The 16,857-nt window shown below is 40.5% G+C and overlaps 1 protein-coding gene across 6 annotated transcripts in view; it reads right to left on the bottom strand.

The window, feature by feature from the left end:
• Positions 1-15,877, bottom strand: part of LOC141725087 (uncharacterized) — a 28,894-nt gene extending 13,017 nt beyond the window's left edge. For 4 of the 6 annotated variants that reach the window (XR_012577003.1, XR_012577005.1, XR_012577002.1 and 1 more), the window contains exons 1-2: positions 15,652-15,870; positions 3,586-3,789 (exon numbers count right to left, since the gene is read on the bottom strand). The gene's annotated coding sequence lies outside the window, so the exon portion shown is untranslated. Of the gene's footprint in view, positions 1-3,585; positions 3,790-15,651 lie in introns of all 6 variants that reach the window. The other 2 variants (XM_074527475.1, XM_074527474.1) reach the window with 1 other exon arrangement.
• Positions 15,878-16,857: the final 980 nt, after the last annotated feature.

The following is a 16,857-nucleotide window of genomic DNA, read 5'->3' on the forward strand; positions in this document are numbered from 1 at the left end:
TGCCATCACTCCCTCTGCTGATATAATACGGCCGAGATAAGAGATCTTAGATTGAGCCAATGAGCATTTAGATTCCTTTAAAAACAACTCATGTTGTTGTAAGATAGAAAAAATCATTCGTAAATAGTTTAAATGGTCAGCCCATGTGCGGCTATAGACGAGTATGTCGTCGAAGAAAACAAGAACAAACTTACGAAGATAAGGCTGGAATACTTCATTCATTAAAGCTTGGAATGTAGAGGGCGCATTGGTAAGTCCAAATGGCAACACCAGAAACTCAAAATGCCCATAATGCGTCCGAAATACTGTTTTCTCCACATCAGGTAGGTGCATGCGAACTTGGTGGTATCCAGATTTTAAATCCAGCTTTGAGAAGTATGTTGAGCCGTATAATTCTTCGAGAAGTTCATCAATGACTGGGATTGGGAATTTATCCTTAATTGTTTGAGCATTCAAGGCACGATAATCAACACAAAATCGCCACGAATTGTCCGCCTTCTTAACAAGCAAAACTGGAGATGAATAAGGAGAATTGCTTGGTCTGATTATTCCCTGTTTTAGCATCTCTTCGCACTGCACTTCAATTTCATCTTTCTGCATATGTGGGTAGCGGTAAGGTCTCACCACTACTGGGCCTGATCCGGGTTCCAATGATATTCTGTGATCACATGCACGAGGAGGGGGTAGACCAACTGGTGTCTTAAATATGCCATGAAATTCTGAGCACAATTGCTTCAAATTCAGCTCTCGTTCCGCTTCTAATTTCATAGTTGAGAGAGATGGTTCTGACTTTTGAGCGGGATCCATAAGACCATGCAACTCTACTTGTTTACCGTTCCAATTAAATTTCATCTTCATTGTTGCAAAATCCCAACATATTGGCCCCAATGTCTTGAGCCAATTGACACCTAATACAGCACCAAACCCACATAAAGGAAGTAAAAATAAATCAAAAGAAAATTTTTGATTACCCACTTGTATTGGAAGCTCTCTGCAAAATCCCGGGCTATTCAATTTCTCTCCATTTGCTACCATGACTCGAAGGTTTTCCTTGGGTTCAACTTTGATTTGAAGCTGATGCATTAGAGATTCGTTCACAAAACTATGAGTAGATCCTGAATCAATGAGGACCACCAAGGGGTGCCCATTTATGCTTCCCTCTACTTGCATCGTCTGATTGTTCAGTGTTCCTGAAATTGCGTGGAATGAGATTTTTGGGTCAGTTTCTGGTACACCTTCCTCGTCAAAACCTTCTAACCAAAACAACAGTTTACACTTGTGTCCAACTTCATATTGTTCATCACAGTTAAAACACAATCCCTTAGACCTGCGTTCCTCTATTTCTACTCGTGAGAGCCTTTTAATAAAAGGAGTTTTAGGACCTCCTGCACCATAAAAAGTGGCATGACTTTTACAAGGTTGGGCAACATCTTCCTTCCCTTTTCCAGTACGCCGCTCATAAAGTCGGGCCAGGCTCATGGCTGTGGTCAAATCTGGTGGGTTGTGAAGCTCAACTTCAACTGCTATGGCTTCCCTCAAACCGCTAATGAATATCTCTTTCTCCTGTTCAGTGGTCAGAGATGTGGTTTGCGCAGAAAGTCTTTCAAATTGCCTCTGATATGCCTCAACTGTTTCTGTCTGTTTTAATTTAGATAGCTCTCCCAGTTTACTACTTTTGATTGGAGGCCCAAATCTCAAGTGACATTGGTTCTTGAAATCATCCCAAGATATATTTGGTCGATCTCTTTTTAGCTTCAGATACCACAATTGTGCATCTCCTTCAAGGTGGAACGAAGCCAGCACTACCTTGTCCTCTTCTATAGTCCTCTGATGGTGAAAAAAGTTATCGCAGCAGCTTAGCCACACCAACGGATCAACAGTGCCATCATAACGAGGAAAATCTAGTTTTGTATATCTAGACACGAAGTTGTTTCCATCTGTGTTGGTCTTGTCAGATTGATTTCTGGGTTCTCGAGGTGTTCGTTGGGAGCTTCCTCCAGTTGATTCTCGGTCATGTCCACGAGAATGCACGGTCTTCGCAAGTTGTTCCAGTTGAGCAGTCATGTGCTGATGTCTTGCTTGGTTGGCTGCTTGCTCTGATTTGTAGACATTAAGGAATTCCTCAAATTGTTGTTGCAAAGTGCGTTGTTCCCCCATAACCACTGGCTCTGATACCAATTTGATAGGCGCCTGAGTTCTGGATCGAGTTACGGGACCTTTTACAGTGAAGTCTTGGTCGATTCTTTCCCTTAAGGGGGTGTTATTCTTATTCTTCCTACCTCTCCCTATGTTTGCTTAATTGCAAAGAATAGGAAAATACTGAGAGCTCAGTTAGAGAGAGCTCACTGATCTCATTTGATATTTGATAAGGAATATTTTTCTCCCTTTTCTTATTTCTCAATGAACCTTTAAATACTTACAAGGAAAAAGCTAATAATCAGCGGCTACTAGCAATAATCCTACTTCTAACAAATAGCCTGAAAATCTGCATCAATTAGCAATAAATCTGCTACTTTTATGAAGCTAGAAATCTGTAATTAGCCCAACTAAAAATCTGCAATCAAACAGAGTCTTCTCCCATAATTCTAGCTTGCTTGTTTTGACTGCGTCTCTTGTAATAATGACGAAAAGGAACCACCTGGACACTTTGTTGTTGACCAGGTGTATTACTTGTAACACTACCCCGGTCTCGTAAATATGAAAGTCACTTATTCGAATACCCAAGCTCTTTAATATTACACTAAAACACCTTGTTTTCACGAAGATCGCACAAGTACTTCGTAAAACTGCATCACTCTTGATATAATGTAATATTGTTTTTCTAAATATATATATGTAACTTAATTAAAATCTTAGGTATCACAATACATCTATTAACTTAATACAATACGGAATTAATTGCAAAATTCTCAAACCCTTGAGTTGGGCGATAATTATAAAATTAGTTTTTTTTTAATTTTCATTAAGTATCTGTTACTCTTCAAAACCTAAAATTTTAAAAATATATTTCTTTGTTAATGGCTAATTAAAATCTGAAATTTTCTTGGTTTCATATAAAGTTTTAATAATATATCAGGGTCCCTGGTAGGTGATAATGATCATAGAATAATATTGACAATTTACTCTCCCTCGTAGCAGATAAAATCCGCGCCAAGCTTAATCACACACATGAAATCATATCTTCTTAGCAGAAGAAACAGACATTGACATGACAATGCAATAAAATCTATATGAACAGAAAAAAAATGAAGAGGCTAGAGCGTTTGATCACTGAACAGAACATTGTCCACACATCAGATCAAAGAAATGAGGATAAGGTATCCATATATTACCGGCACTATCATAGATGCAGGTTGGGTTAAATATCGGGAAGAAGCATAAGGTTGCTTACTTTATACGGTACATACTACATTAAGCGTTTTCTTATCTTTGAGTACATTCCGAGAAAAAATTAACTTTAAAGTAGCCTGAATTAGCATCAGCAAATTTTCATTCATTTGATATAAATAATTGGTAGACCATTTATAAGTATACTCATTCTATCACTTTAAAATCGTATGAAACAAAAAAGACAGTGCAACTTACATATGTTATAAGCACAACACTAGCAGGTGCCACTGGTACTACTTTGCAATCTGATGGGAAAAAAGACAATGCAACTTCCGGCTGTTGTGGCAGGTTTCCCCGATGAAAGTTGAGAAGTCCTGCTTCGAAATAAATCCCATAACTATTCAAGTTGCAAAATTCCATCAGTATCAAAGGAGAATGCACTGTATACTTCCAAAATCCCTAAAGAGAGAAGACCCACAAAAAGTTTGATAATGAACTGCTTATATTTCAATCACTTATTTTTGAATCATAAACATTCTGTATATATAACCAAGGCAAATTAGATATGCAACATATTAGTCAACATTTTCTTTGTTCTCTTGCATTTACAAGCTAAGAATGATGACATGATTCTTTGGTGAAATTTCAAAATAGTTCATGGATTAGTCTACATATGAAGTCCAATATTAATCTATTAAAACTAAAGAGATAATATGGTGAGTAGAAAAACATGAATGACTTATATAATAATAGAGTAGGTCTTGCACGCCCTTATACAGCATATTCTTAGGTCTTAATAATTGACAAAGCAGGAGGCCAACATGTGAGTAAATAAAATACCTTCTTTTATTTTAACTCAATACCATTTGTTCCCTTAAAGCTATTGTAATAGATTTAGAAAAATGAATAGACAAATAAAGTTGACCCTAAGAGAGGCTACTATCTTCTATAGAGTTTGTTATCGTCATTATTTTAGATGCAAAATATGAATCTGAAATGATGACGATAAGCCGCATATATATAACAATTTTTTTGGGGACTCTTTTTTTAAAACTATCCAATTTTAACCATTTTCCTTCATAATCATTGATGTTCCAAAACTTCGTCAACCTGGATTTGCCATTTATACATAAACACACATAAATTAATATGGTGGCGACTTCTTTCCCCTACTTTTTTCACAATAATTCAGCCCTTCTAAATTGTCTCTAAAGACAAAAAATCAAGTAAAAAGTGATATTTGTCTAAATGCATTAGTTTGCTATCAAGTCAAGACTCAAGTTTGAGTGAATTTCCAAAAAAGTCAGTGTTATGGATTAAAAACTAAGATATATAATTGTTGTATTTATTACTAAGGAACGTGAGTTTCGAGGCTCGGTTTGACTGCTCTTATATTTCGTGACTCAATCTGCCTTAACAAGATGCCTACGTACCTTGCTGATTGCCAAGGATCAAGTCAAAAAACGTAGTTCTTGGTGATACTTGCCCTCGGGGCTATGGCGGCGAGGGCTCACCGAGGACGTAGTGACTTTTATGTCCTCCAAGGACTAAGTCTAAAACGTAGTTCTGATCTGTGGGGTGAGGCCCCTTATATAGATGTTGGGAGTCCTTGAATTGGACTTGGTATAGGAGACTTGGTGGTCAAGTCTCTGAATTAGAATGGACTTTGGAGTTCTAGGAAGTGGGAAGTTGATTCCTTATCCTCTGAGGTTCCTTGGAGGCCAATCTATAAGGATTTATATCCTCATTAGGACTTATCTTAATAGCTGTTTTTCTCCCTTATTAATTAATTACAAAATTAATTAATAATCAGGGTTTTGGGCCTTCTTTGTTCCATCGGGCCTGATCTGGTCCATCAGGCCTGATCAATGTGTTAACCTTTTTTGTTTGAATATCATACATCTTCTTATTGGGCCTTGCAGCCAAAATCATGTATAATTAATATAATATTTAATTTACACAATCAGGATTCATGTATCCCTATTATTTGCCCCCCCAACTTTTGGGAAACTGTATAAGATTTCGCAAAAGTTAAGTTCATTCATTCCCTTACAGGGTATCGTTTTGCGTAAAGTGTGGAGCGACCTACACGTTTAAACGATTTTCCTTGTACGCGGCTTCAGGATTGTTTAAAAACTTCCTTTTTATTTTCTTACCTTTTCCCTATTTTTAGGAATTTTCTGGTATTTTTCAGGAATTTTCCCTTTATTTCCGAGATTTTTCCAAATTTTCTGCAATTTTTTACAAACATTTTTCAATTTTCAGCCCTTTTTCGACCAGGATCCTAGTCGAAATTTCGACCTGGATCCTAGTCGAATTTTGGGCCAGCCTTTCAATCCTGGTCGAAGGATTTCGACTAGGATCCACAACCTGGATTTCGACCAGGATCCTAGTCGAATCTTCGACCTGGACTTTGGTCGAAATTTTTATCTTTCTTTGCTTCCCGGTCATATGGTTTCGACTAGGATTCACGACCTGGATTTTGACCAGGATCCTAGTCGAACCTTCGACTTGGATTTTTGTCGAGATTTATGTGCTTATTTGTTTCCTGGTCATAAGGTTTTGACTAGGATTCACGACCTGGATTTCGACCAGGATCCTAGTTGAACCTTCGACCTGGATTTTAGTCAAAAAATATTGTGCTTGATTCAGGAAATCGACCTCAATCCTGGTCTTATTTACATGGCTTTTGACCTCAATCTTGATCTTTTTTACCCGTAATTTTTGGGTGTCTGTTCGAAAGAATTCGAATAAAATTCACGACCTGGAATTCGACCTCAATCCTGGTCTTTTTTACCCGCAATTTTCGGGTGTCTGTTCGAAAGAATTCGAATAGAATTCACGACCTGGAATTCGACGTCAATCCTGGTCTTTTTTACCCGTAATTTTCGGGTGTCTGTTCGAAAGAATTCGAATAGAATTCACGACCTGGAATTCGACCTCAATCCTGATCTGTATTGGGCTTCTTCCTAATTCAATTTGGATTGGGCCTTGTTTAGGCCTTCTATTTTTCCAAATCCTAATTGGATTTGGGCCTATATTTTTCCAAATCCTGATTGGATTTGGGCCTTCTATTTTTCCGAATCCTAATTGGATTTAGGCCTCCTATTGGGCCTCTTCCATATTAATCTGGACTTTAATATGTTAAAACACCTTCTTTAGAATTCTCTAGAATTCTCGGGAATTTTTATTTATTTCCTTTGGAGTTTCTTGGAGTATTCTGGAACGTTCCATTTCTGGGCTTTCTTCTTTGGGCCTTTAATCTTACTGGGCTTTTTGTCCCTTCAACTTCACTTTTTCTCCTATATAAAGGAGTGAGTAGAGTCTATTGCTCCTCACTTTCTCATTTCTAAATTCTCCTTCTTTTTTCTTCTGTTAAGGATCTCAGAGAAATAACAGTAGGTCGGAGTATTTTGAGCCCCAAAGCCTCCATTTAGCAAGCCAACCTCTTTTAGCAGCATTACCTCAGGTAAACACTTTTCCCTTTTTTCTTCTTGTGCTTGTTTTTGCATAGTTTGCGTTTAAAATTGTCTTCTTATGTGCCCTTTTTTCAGATGGCTGATAAGAAAATGACTCGTTTGGCTAAGATAAATGTGGCCAGAAAGTCCAATGAATTCCCTATTCGATCAAGGTACACTTCCTTGATTGATATGATCAACACCCGTGGGGACGAGTACCCGTCTGATGCGCATTTAGACGCGCACGACCATATCAGTGTCTTGCGGGATCCAAAGGAGCTGGACAAGTTGAGTGCTTGTTTCAAAATCAAGGAACCTTTCAAGCTAATTCTTGCGGGTCCGGCCGACAGGGCATGTCAATGGAGGAAGGACGCACTATGCGTCTACATGGACACTCTAAGGGCGGGTATTAGACTCCCCTTTCATCCATTTATCTCTGTTTTGCTAGCTGATGTGGGGATCAGCCCATGCCAACTCCCTCCAAACTCTTGGAGGTTGATTCTGTGCTACTTGTCGCAATGCTCCAAGCATAACGTTCCTACTTCGGTTGCCGTTTTTAGAAAGATTTTTCAGTTCAAAAACAGTCCCGACAAGAATCCGGGGTGGGTTTCTTTGAACCAGCGTCCAACTGTTCCCCACATAGTGAATGGGAAGTCCATCCCTGACAATAATTTGGGGTGGAAGAAAGATTTTTTGTACGTTCTTTGGGAGGGCGGCGATTGGGGCACCCTCTTTCGTTCATCTTTTGGGCTAGCTGTAGAAGGGAGCCCTAACGATATAGTTTTGTCTGAGGAGGAGTCCAAAGCTTTCAACCTCCTTACTCAAGATAATAGGACTTCCCACTCTTGGGATCTCATCAGGGAGACCGTTCTTGTAGAACGTGGTCTTTCTCCCGTTCCTAGAAAGAGTATGTTTCCTTCCTTCTCTAGTTGTCTTCGTTCCTTCCATCTTTTACTTTGCTAATTTCTCAACTCACTTACCTTATTTGTTGCAGTGGCTGAGAAGATTGAGGAGGCTACAAGGCTTAAAGACCTGGAGACAACCAGGATGAAACGTGCTGGGAAGGTCTTCAAAGACCCGTGCCTCGGGGATCGTTTCCCGGAGTTCCTACTTCAGGTGAAGGAACCAGGCGAGGAAGGCCCCGGCCAAGCTTTACGTACTAAACACAAAGCAGGGGCTTTCTTCTAACCCGCTTGGGGAATCCGGGGCAAGGATTCGATTGTTGGCAACACAGCGCTTGCCAAGGAATGGTCTAATGCATTCCATTTCCACGGTTGACTATCACGATCTTGTCCTTCAACAGGACTTGGAGGCTAACGAGCTTTTCGGAGCTCAGGCTTTGGCGACGGTACGTCTTTTTCTTTTGGCATTCATAGTTTTTTGCCGTAATTTTTCTCATTTCTCACTTTTGCTTTGTATCTTGTAGGCGATCGTCCATTTTCAAGGGCTGATTCACCAAGCCAAGGCTTGGAAAGTTGGCCTAGAGGATGCAAACAAGAAGCTGGAGGAGGCCAACCAGAGGATAGAGGCTCTTGAAGCCCAACTCACCTCATCAACTTCTGACCTTGAAACGGCCCGGGCTGAGAATGTTATCCTCAAGGCTCAAAAAGACAAAGCTTTTGACGGCTGGATGGATACTCAGAAATTTAAGGATTTAATGGTGGAGCATGATGCCCTCCTACATCCGGTAAGCTACAAGGAAGGCTGGGACGCCGCTGTGGAGGCTATCCAGGACGAGTTTCCAGAAGTCCTTGAACAATCTTCATTCCCTTGTCCTGTGTGAGTTCCAGCACTTGGGGGCATTGCAGATAAACTAGCTGATCTGATTATGGATGGCCCATCAGAAAGTCAGGGCCAAGGCCAAAAAAGGAAAGAGCTTGAATCCAGCTCTGAAGAGGAGGAATCTTCTTCTGAGGAGGAGATCGAGCCTGTTATAAAGAAGCCCAGGGTAGAAGAGCCTCCAAAGCCAGCGTCTCCTAAACCAGCGTCTTCTGCGGCCTCCAAGGCGTCCGAGGATAGTTCTGAGGGAACCTCTGCGGAGACTTCCGAAGATACATCCGAGGGACCGACTGAAGGGACATCCGAAGAGACTTCGGATAGTGGTTCCGAAGAATCTGAGCCTTCCAAGGCCTAAGTTTTATATATTTCTTCTTTCCTAGACAATATTGAACTTTGTAATTGACTTTTGTTATTCTCGGTTGTATTTGCCCAAGCATCATCGTATTTTTTCCGAGTTTTCAAACTCAAGTTTATAACTTGGTTCATCAATCTAATAGGCTAAGATTAAGTCGAACGATGTTTATTATAACTTGGTATTCTTGATACCTTACATGAAATGGGTTCAACCCTGATAAAATCTAAACATATCTTCGATATAAAAAATTCTAAGCAAGCAAAGCTTCAAGGTGCTTTTAAACCTACTTTTCATTCTGACAAGTGAGAATCGTACTTTAACTGTTCTACACATAGTAAACCTTCAGGTTTTGGGCATGCCAAGTTCTCAGGACTTCAAAACCATCCATAGTCTCCAGCTTGTAGGTTCCTCTACCTTGAACACTCTTGACCTTGTATGGCCCTTCCCAATTTGGGGCGAGCTTTCCTTTCTTCCCTACACCAGAAGCTTCCACCTTCCTCAAGACCAAGTCACCCTGTTTGAAGAACCTTTCTTTAACCCTTAGGTTGTAGTAAAATGAAGCTTTTTTCTGATATTCCACTATCTTTGCATGTGCCTCATCTCGCACTTCGTCAATTAGATCCAGGGCTAATCTTTGCCCTTCCTGATTCTCCTCAGCATTGAAAGCTTGAATCCTGGGAGAGGAATGTGATATCTCCACGGGAACAACTGCTTATGCCCCATATGCTAACATGAAGGGAGGTGCTCCAGTCGTGACTCTACAGGTAGTTCTATAGGCCCATAATATTGGGAGTATCTCATCCACCCAATTATTTCTCGACTTCTCGATCCTCTTCTTTAGTCCATCCAGGATTATTCGATTCGCTACTTATGCTTGCCCATTGGCTTGCGGGTGTGCCACAGAGGTGAACCGTAACTCAATTTCATTATCTTCACAGTACTTCTTGAATTCCTCGTTGTTGAATTGTGTTCCATTGTCAGTGACTAGGATGCGGGGAATTCCATACCAGCACATGATATTTTCCCATAGGAATTGTGCAACCTGCTTAGTTGTGATTTTGGCCAAGGGCTTGGCTTCAATCTACTTGGTAAAATAATCAATGGCTACAATCAAAAACTTCCTTTGTTCTGTGGCCATGGGGAAAGGCCCCAGAATATCCATTCCCCACATAACAAAGGGGATGGGCGAGTTGATAGAGGTCAGCATCTCGGGGGGTTGTCTAACGACCGGAGCATGTTTCTGACAGCGGTCACACTTCTTCACATATTCTTTGGCATCAGCCATCATTTCTAGCCAATAGAAGCCTAAACGGGTTATCTTATGAGCTAAGGCCCTGCCCCCCAAGTGTTGCCCACAAATACCTTCATGTACTTCTTCAAGAGCCAAGCGTGCCTCATCGGGCCTGAGACATCTTAAGTAAGGAACCACGAAAGATCTTTTATATAGAATCCCATCTATCAAAGAGTACCTTAGTGCTCGAACAGCTAACTTTCGTGCTTCAGTAGCATCGTTTGGCAACCAACCGATTTGAATGTGGGCTTTAATGGGATCTATCCATGATGTCCCCAGGCCTATAGGAGCTACAAGCTTAACATCGATGCTTCGTGTCTTCAAAATGCGGAAGTATACACTTCCTGAACTTTCTTCTATCTCAGATGAAGCAAACTTGGATAATACATTTGCCTTAGCATTCTCCTCCCTTGGAATGTGCTCAACATGGCACTCATCGAATTGGGTCATCACAGCCCTTACTAGGTGGACATACTTAGTCATCGTATCTTCCCTTGCCTCAAACTCTCCCTTTACCTGGGATACGACCAGCTTCGAATCTCCACGGACTTTTAAGTTCCTGACTCTAAGTGTCCCTGCTAGGCCAAGGCCAGCTATCAGAGCTTCATATTATGCCTCATTGTTTGTGGTCGGGAAGTCTAACTTCATGGCATACTCAATCAAGAACCCATCGGGGATTTGTAAAACCAAACCTGCTCCACTTGAGTTTGTTTTTGATGCTCCATCAAAATAGAGAACCCAATATTCTTTCTCCTTATCATCCTTTTCTTTGTCCCTCTTATCAACTTCCTTGTCTTGAGGTATGGTATCTTTCTGCCCCCCGACTTCTTGGTTGGGTATGGTATATTCCACCACGAAGTCAGCTAGTGCATGGGATTTTATTGTCGTTGGTGGTTTATACTTGATGTCGAATTCTCCCAGCTATATTGCCCACTTGATCAACCTCCCACTAGCCTTGGGACTATGAATGATATTTCTCAGGGGCTGATTTTTTAGCACCTCAATTTGATGAGCCTGAAAGTAAGGACGTAACTGTCTTGAAGCCATTACCAAGGCTAGAGCAAATTTCTCAATAGTTGAATAATTCAACTCAGCACCATGCAGAATTTTGCTGACATAGTATACGGGTTTCTGGATTTTCAGTTCCTCCTTAACCAATAGCGCTCAAGGCACTCTCTGAAACGGCTAAGTACAAGTATAAAACTTCATTCAAAGCTGGCTTGGCCAACAACGGGGCCTGGGCCATATTTTTCTTTAATTCCTCGAATGCCTTCTGGTTTTTTTCACTCCATACAAAGTCCTTAATGTTCTTTAGTGACTTAAAGAACGACAAGCACTTGTCCCCTGACTTGGAGATGAATCGTCCCAGCGCAGCAACCCTTCCTGTGGACTTCTGAACATCCTTGACAGTTTTTGTGGCTCCATGTCCAGGATTGCCTTTATTTTATCGGGGTTGGCTTCGATCCCTCTCTTGGAGACCATTAATCCCAAAAAATTTCCAGATCCTACTCTGAAAGCACACTTCGTAGGATTTAACATCATTTTGTGGTACATCAGGACCTCAAAAGCTACCCTCAAATGGGTTATATGATCAGTCTTTACTAGACTCTTGACTAACATGTCATCAACATAGACTTCCATAGTCTTGCCAATAAGATCCTTAAAAATTTTATTTATCAACCTTTGATAGGTGGCTCCTGCATTCTTAAGACCAAATGTCATAACAAGATAACAATAAACACCAAAGTCAGTGATGAATGATACCTTTGGAATGTCATCCTTGTGCATCTTAATCTGATTGTATCCACTAAATCTATCCATGAAGCTCAGCATCTCATGCCCAGCAGTGGCATCTATCAAAGTATCGATCCTTGGCAACGGGAAACAGTCCTTAGGGCATGCATCATTCAGATCAGTGAAGTCTATACACATCCTCCATTTTCCATTGGCCTTCTTCACCATTACAGGGTTTGCTAACCATTCAGGAAACTGTATCTCCTCAATGAAACCAGCCTCTAAGAGCTTCTCAACCTCCTGTTTTATAGCTTCTTGTCTTTCCGGGGCAAAGTTTCTTTTCTTTTGCTTCACTGTCTTCCGATTTGGGTACACATTCAACTTGTGAGTAATCAGTTTTGGATCTATACCTGGCATATCAGCTGCTGACCATGCAAACACATCACTATTTTCTTACAAAAATCTCACCAACTTCCCTCTAAGGGGCTCATCGAGTGTGGCTCCAATGAAAGTCATCCTCTCAGGATTCTCGGGGGCTAAAGGAATCGAAACCAAGTCTTCTGCTGGCTTTCCTCTTTTCTCATCATTCTCTCGGATATCCATATCTTCAATAGGAAGAACCTGCCCCCAACTCCATCTTCCCTCAAAGAGGATACATAACAGCTTCTAACCATTTTTTGATCTCCTCTCTCTTCTCCAATCCCATTCCGGGTGGGAAACTTCATAACTGAATGGTAGGAAGAAGGGAATGCCTTGAAGGCATGTATCCATGTTCTCCCCATGATAGCATTATAAGTTGAACTAGCCTTTACCACCACAAAGTCCAACATTTGCGTTGCTTGCCTTGGTTCCTGACCTATAGTGGTTGGAAAGTTGATTATCCCTTCCAAGGGGCACTCTACTCCCACAAATCCATATATCGGCATGTCGGTTGGGGTCAATTGGGAGTCGTTATATCCCATCCTTAGAAAGGCGTCATGGAGCAAGATATCCACTGAAGCACCATTATCCATAAGGACTCTCTTGACCGAACTATTTCCTATTATCGGTGTTATGACCAGTGGGTCGTCATGAGGAAATTTCACACCCTCTAGGTCAGAATCATCAAAAGCCAATGTCACTTCTGTCCTGGCCCTCTTCGGGGCTTCTCCAACAATATGCATAACCTCTCTAATATATGCTTTTATGGAGTTCCTGGATAATCCAGCAGCTGTTGGTCCTCCAAAGATTGAGTTTATCACAGGCCCTCGGGGTCGCGGCCCTCCAAAAATTGTATTTATAACCGGTCCTCTAGGCTGGGGATTCCTCCCCTGATCGTCTTGGTCCCTCCTACGATCTTCAAAGTTTTTCCTTCCATTATTACTCTTATCCTTACCTTCTCCAGTATATTTGTTCAATCTTCATTTTCGAATGAGGAACTCAATTTCATCTTTCAGTTACCTACACTCATCGGTGTCATGACCAACATCTTTGTGAAATCTGCAATACTTGCTCTTATCTAGCTTGGAAGGATCAGCCTTCAAGGGCTTAGGCCAACGAATATTCCGATCTTTCTCGATTTCCATCAAGATCTTACTCGGTGAATTTTTGCCCAGGTCCTCCCTTCTTGGGGGTTGAATCAGGATTTCCCTCAGTTCTAGGATACTTGTCCTTAGCAATATACTCCAGATCAGTTTTCCGCTTCTTGCCTCCAGTGGGCTCATTACTCACTATGGTCTTCCTCATGCTTTCTTCCACCTTGATGTACTTCCCTGCCATATCCTGGAGCTGCAACATGCTTTCAGGGGGGCGTTTGGCCAAGGATATCTTGAAAAACTCATCCCTAGTTCCTTGTTGCAGTGCTATCATGGCCACTTTATCATCAAGGTCTGGGACTTTTAAAGCCTCCTTTGTAAAACGATTCAGGTAGTCTCTCAAGGATTCCTTTGTTCCCTGCACAATGCTCATAAGAGATGCTGAACTTTTCTCATGCACTCTCCCACTGATAAATTGCTTAATAAAAGCCTGATTTAATTCTCTGAAGGACCCAATAGAGTTTGGGGGTAAACGACTATACCACATTTGAGCCATACCCGACAGGGTTTGAGGAAAGGCCCGACACTTAATAGCATCATTCATGGGCTGCAACAGCAGTGCATTAGAGAATGTCCTAACATGATTAGCGGGATCTCCCGTGCCATCATAAGCTTTGATAGTTGGCATCTTGAACTTCCTTGAGATATGGGCATTCATTATTTCTTCAGTGAAGGGCGGAGTAGGATCATCAGGATCTCCAAGGGGAAGAAGATTGCTAGAATCAGCCCTTGGGACAACAGCCCTTCTCCGTGTCGGTCCATCCAGGTCTATGATAGGTGGAGGATTTCTCCCCCTAGGAGGTAGTGGGGGTCTGGTGGTCTGCTGCGTCTTCAAGTCGCGCTTCAGCCTTTGAATCTCAGCCTCGTGAGCCCTGATCCTTTCCTGCACTTCTTGGGGATTCGTCCCTTGAGTGCTCCTAGGACGGTGGCTACCATCAGCCGTCGGCTCTTTACCAGCACGTCTCCTTCTTGGGGCTATTTCATCATCTAAAGATTCGGAGTCCCTCTCCGTGTAAGGGCCAGAAAATTCTTGATCATCAGGAATAGGAGCCAAACCTCGTATGTAGGGGGCGATCGCCCTCGTGCTTCACTCCGTCCAGCATGTCCACTTCCTCCAACCTCGGGGTAAAGCGGCATCCCATAAGGGGGGGTTAGTAGTCACAACAGTTGAATATTCGTACCCAATGGGTCGAGAATTCACAGGTGCATGTAGTTGTTGAACTTGGGGATTCGTACCTTGAATAGCCGAGGGAATCGTCCCTTGTGGCTGAGGTTCAGTTACCCCTATCTGGGCTTCTCCTTGGGTGGCTGCATAAGTTGAATGAGGAGGTACCTCCACGGTTGACGAAATCACTTGGGTTGTCCCCGATGGTGTTCCTTCCTCAAGAGCTTTAATTGTTCTCCGTGTTCTCGCCATGGTTGTTGTTGTGCTTTCCCACAGACGGCGCCAAATGTTATGGATTAAAAACTAAGATATATAATTGCTGTATTTATTACTAAGGAACGTGAACTTCGAGGCTCGGTTTGACTGCTCTTGTGTTTCGTGACTCAATCTGCCTTAACAAGATGCCTACGTACCTTGCTGATTGTCAAGGATCAAGTCAAAAAACGTAGTTCTTGGTGATACTTGCCCTTGGGGCTATGGCGGCGAGGGCTCACCAAGGACGTAGTGACTTTCATGTCCTCCAAGGACTAAGTCTAAAACGTAGTTCTGATCTGTGGGGTGAGGCCCCTTATATATATGTTGAGAGTCCTTGAATTGGACTTGGTATAGGAGACTTGGTGGTCAAGTTTCTGAATTAGAATGGACTTTGGAGTCCTAGGAAGTAGGAAGCTGATTCCTTATCCCATGAGGTTCCTTGGAGGCCAATCTACAAGGATTTATATCCCCAATAGGACTTATCTTAATAGTTATTTTTCTCTCTTATTAATTAATTACAAAATTAATTAATAATCAGGGTTTTGGGCCTTCTTTGTTCCATCAGGCCTGATCTGGTGCATCAGGCCTGATCAATGTGTTAACCTTTTTGGTCAGAATATCATACATCTTCTTATAATTTTTAATTATAATTAATATAATATTTAATTTACACAATCAGATTCATTTATCCCTATCAGTCAGGCAATTACCTCATGAGAAAGGAGATAAGAAGAAAGGCTGAGATCCCCCGGCAAAACCACGAAATTCAATTGCCCAACCATACCCGCACAATAAGCATATGCCACCTAGAACCATCGATTCCCAGTTTTTAACTCTCAATCCACGGATATAAAGTCGAGCTATGCTAAATCATCCACCTTCAGCTTTGTCAAATTGTGAACCATAAATCTTAGGTATAAGATTATGAACCGTTCGACTAGCAATGGGCAAACTTGTCTTTTACTATAGAATAAAATGTCTCAAGATTAAAATAAAATAAAATGTCTCACAATTTAATAATAAGATTAAAATGTCTCAAAATTGGCCCCGGTTATTAATAATACTAACCTCTAACCCGTGCGATGTACGGGCTAATTATAATATTTATAATTTATTTATTATATAAAAGTAAATTATAAAAGATAATAATTATGTATTATTGAAATTAAAAAAGTTAAAGTTTTTGTATGTAGGGTGATACTCATGGATTTAAAATATGAATTAAAATATGAATCATTTAAAATCAAGTTTGGAATTATTTAGTTTTCTGTGCAAAAGATGAAAAAGAAGTTGACGTTAATTAGAAGTTAAGTTGAATTGTAGTTCAAAGAGTTTGTATTTATATTAAATACCTGATTTAATATATTTAATTAAATTATTTTTGTTTTAACTTTGTTTTGGAAGGTGAAAACAAATGTTTTAGGAAGGTGTTAACCAACCGACCAAACGAAACCATGTTTCACTTATAATCTATACTATATTATAATAGACGAAACATTAAAAATTTGATAGTCGGTCAGTCGTTACTTACTGAAATTACTTAATTACCCTTGTTTAATTGTTCTAAGTCTAATTATTGGGTTGTTCAATTCTAATTCTAATTGATATTGAAGTCAACTTCCTCTATTACTTTACCAATTTTAATTATATTTTATATCAAACTCTATATCACTATAATTTATATTTAAATTCAACTTCTTCTACCAATTTAAATTTTAATTCATATTGAGTTATATATCATTCTAATTTGTTATTTCAGGCTAAATTAAATTTAAACAAAATAATTATAATTCTTAAAATTTGGTTGATATATAATGTGACTCGGGTTAATATAAAATAATAATACTATCAATCCTCCTAAAAAATTATACCAATGAACTTGGATAAATAAAATAATATATTTTATTTCTCCAGGA

The sequence above is a fragment of the Apium graveolens genome, chromosome 5, assembly GCF_009905375.1.
Source record: "Apium graveolens cultivar Ventura chromosome 5, ASM990537v1, whole genome shotgun sequence".
Lineage (NCBI taxonomy): Eukaryota > Viridiplantae > Streptophyta > Magnoliopsida > Apiales > Apiaceae > Apium > Apium graveolens.